Source organism: Fukomys damarensis, unplaced genomic scaffold, assembly GCF_012274545.1.
Source record: "Fukomys damarensis isolate Sample0158 unplaced genomic scaffold, DMR_v1.0_HiC HiC_scaffold_23, whole genome shotgun sequence".
NCBI classification, from domain to species: Eukaryota; Metazoa; Chordata; class Mammalia; order Rodentia; family Bathyergidae; genus Fukomys; species Fukomys damarensis.
Window position 1 is genome coordinate 1,524,127 of NW_022900935.1, and position 3,663 is coordinate 1,527,789.

The window sequence follows — 3,663 nt, forward strand, 5'->3', positions numbered from 1 at the left end:
TGGCCAAAAAAAAAAAATAATAATAATAATAATAAAATAAGATAAAATAAAAATGGGCTGGGGATTTAGCTCAGTGGTTCCACCTCCTGCCTTGCAAGCGCAAGGTCCCGAGTTCAATCCCTGGTACCAAAAATAAATAAATAATAAAATAAAATAAAATCTGGCCAAGCAGGGCATGGTGGGAACAAACCTGAGAACGGGTGGATTCCCCACCCAAGCTCACACAACCCTCAAAACAATTCTGTGAAGTAGACACTGTGACCCCTGTTTTACAGATGAGGAAACAGAAGCTCAGCAGTTATTAAGCCACGATTCTCACTGACTCCCGGATCCTCATTACCGATTCTCTCTACCCATCCAAATGTGTCCTTCCTCCAAATCTCTGCGCTGTACGCAGGCCCTAGACTGCCAGCCAGCATCCTGTGCATGCTCATGGGTGCACCGGTACAAGTCGCTAAGTTCCTCAAACTGGGCTCGAACGTGCAGTCCTCCTCCCTGAGCCTCCAAACGCTGAGATTACGGGACTGTACCACCGCACCCTGGCAGAACCAGCGCTCTCGATGGAACTTCCGAGTACTTCTCCTGTCACAGTGATTATCCACAGGCTGGGCTCAGAAAACACTGAACACATAAACAAGCCTGGAGTCTCTGAGCCCAAGCACCATAAATCTACTCAAAGCCAGAGAGGCCTGTGTGGAGAGACAGCCCCAGGAAGCAAGCCCAGTCATCCTCACCTATTCAGTGGACCTCCCCGAAGGCTCGGACTGAGCCCCAAGGCAGTCAGCCTGGTACCCCGAGGGGCTCAGCCAGTCCTTCCTCCAGTATGGAACAGGCATGGCTCGTTCTTTGGTTGTGAACCAGATGCAATAGCTAGCTTATGTTTGGGAACCATGTTACACAAAAATGTGTCTCTTTAAACCTTAAAAAGAATGAATATGTGTTCCCTGCTCTGCCCTTCCAATTGTCAGATGGTTCACACATGGTGACAGAAGCTGGGGCAGCCTGCGTGGACCAGGAGATGAATGCGTGGGTTGGAGCAAGGAGAGGCAGGTGATTACACAAACCCTGTTCGCGAGGGGACCTCCTGGAACAGAGTAATCTATTCTACCAGCTCTGGACTGTGTACTTGCAGATTTTTAAGGAGTGAGAAATACGATTCTATTTTCTTTCAGCTACTGTATTTGGAACTGCTTTGTTGAAGCATTTATTTTCTGCCTTTCTTTTTTTATTTGCAAGGCTGGAGATTGAACCAAGGGCCTTGCACATGCTTGGCAAGTGCTCAACCACGGAGCCACACTTCAGCCCCGCTGGTGCACGCATTTTGGACTGCACCTAATTAAAGCAGTGGTGCGGCCTGCCCGATAATTAACCCACTCTGGTCTTTCTGGTAAAAAGAGATATCCACAACTTCCCAACCAAACTGCAAGAGGGACTCTGTCATTATTAATTGAAAAAGTGTCTTGAAAGGGCTACTGGAATCATGCCGAGCACTGAGAACAAACTCACTTCCTGCTTGGGTCCATCACTGAGTATGAAGACGTACCTCAGATCTCCACACAGCCCAGGCTGTTCCTTTCTGACAGTTTGTCTGTGTCAACTCCAGCTTCGCTCCCCTTCTCCAGCTTATTACCTGAATCAAAGAATCCAAGTGGAAAATCTGAAGAGGATATACCCACCCGCGCTCCCTCACAGCTGCCCCTTCCCTCACTCGTCGAACACAGGTCAATGCCGTGTCTGGCACACAGCCTGGCACCACACAGCAAATGGGGTTGTTATTGGCCTGCTGCAGGACCTGGAACAATAAACTCAGTCTGTGTTCCCACGCTTGGGAGCTGAGGAAAGTGTGACCGTGAGGAGAGAGAGCGAGGGCGTGCCCAGTACTCCTGCACAGGAGGATGTCCTGCACACGTCTCACTTTGTGCCTCACCCAGGCAAGCGCATCCCCTCTCATGACCTGTGGTGGACAACAGCTGCAAGATCAATCCCAGGTAGCTTTACTTCATGTTGGACAGGCACCTAATCCCAACACCTTCAAAAAGGCAATGTCTTGCTGGGTTGCTGTGGCGCACGCCTGTAATCCCAGCACTTGGAAGGCTGAGACAGGAAGATTACTGTGAGTGCAAGGGCAGCCTGAATTACAGAGTGAGACTGTCTCAAACAACAAACAAATCAAAACCAAAACAAAACAAAAAACCGGGGCCGGGGATTTGGCGCCTGGTGCAAGGACCTGAGTTCAATCCCCAGTACCAAAAAAATTAATTAAATAAATAAATAAATAAAAAAAACAACCAAAACAAAAAACCTCAGCCTCCCCACTCCACACTGTGCTCCTGGAGTGCGTCCACAGTTCCTGCTACTCAGGAGGCTGGGATGGGACATCACTCCAGTCTAGAAACTTAAAATCAGCCTGGGCAACAGAGCAACACTGTCTCAAAAACATAAAACAAAACTGCTCCTTGTCCTGCTCTCTAGCACACTGAACAGTTATCACCACCCACCAATTCCAGAACTTGGGGGCACCCTGAGCCCTCCAGGTTTTGTCAATTCTACCCCCCAAACCATCTCTCCTGACCTCCTGCCTCTAAGCGAAGGCCACCCTCCTTTTTCACCTGGATCAGTTAGCCCAGCAGCCTCTTCACTGGCTTCCAGGCCCAGTCCCTTAGCTCTTCAACAGGGACCAATGACCTCTCTAGTTCACAAATAAGATCTTTGTTGCTGTGTTTTTTGTCTTTTTTTTGGTACCGGGGATCGAACTCGGGTCCTTGCGCTTGCAAGGCAGGCAGTGGAACCGCTGAGCTAAATCCCCGGCCCTGCTGCTGTGTTTTTGAGACAGGGTCTTGCTACGTAGTCCAGACTGGCCTCAAACTTGTGGCAATCCTCCTGCCTCAGCCTCCAGAGTGCTGAGATGACAGGCGTGCGCCACCACGCCCAGCACAAATTTGATTCTTAATGCTTCTCATTAACCTAAAACTCAAAGCCTTCTACTGGGTTTACAAGGTCTCCAAGACTTAGATACAAAACAGCTCCCTTAGCCTTATCTTAACCCAGTTCTCTCTCTAGGTTTGAGAGACTTGAACTTTCTCACAGCCTGCACCGTCAGCTGAGAATGTTCTGCCCTCCTCCCGCCTCAATTCCTTTTAAACCTCAGCTTTCCGGGGACAGAAGCTTCCCTGGACTCCCAGGCTGAGAGTGTGCTCCACGCTGTCAGAGAAAGGAAGGCTCCTGCTCCTGCACAGCAGCATCTGAACCACCTATTTTTCTGTCTCTCCGGAGCACAGGGGTCTCTGGGCTCCATCCAGCTGATGATAGAAATAACTGCAACACACACATTTATTCTGTAACCGTGGGAGTTCTAAGCACCCATTACCTCATTTAACCTTTATAAAAAATTCCTAGGAAGTAGGGTGTTTATTTTATTTATTAAGACAGGGTTTCACTATGTAGCTCACGCTGGCCTTGAACTACGTAGCCCAGCCTAAACTCCAACTTGAGGATTCTCCCGCCTCAGCCTCCTGAGTGTTGGCATTACCGGCGGCGTATACCACCACGCCCGGCAAAACTTCACTGTCATCTCGGCTTTAACTATGGAGGAGGAGGAAAGTGAGGCAGAGGAGGCAAGCTTAACGTGCCTAAGCACACAGCCCCGAGCCGTTACCGTGCACG

The 3,663-nt window shown here is 49.4% G+C and overlaps 1 protein-coding gene across 1 annotated transcript in view; it reads right to left on the bottom strand.

Annotated features, from left to right (window-relative positions):
- Positions 1-1,630, bottom strand: part of Zbtb17 (zinc finger and BTB domain containing 17) — a 22,638-nt gene extending 21,008 nt beyond the window's left edge. The window contains 1 exon segment of the mRNA XM_033767957.1: positions 1,544-1,630. The gene's annotated coding sequence lies outside the window, so the exon portion shown is untranslated.
- Between the last annotated feature and the right edge of the window lie 2,033 nt (positions 1,631-3,663).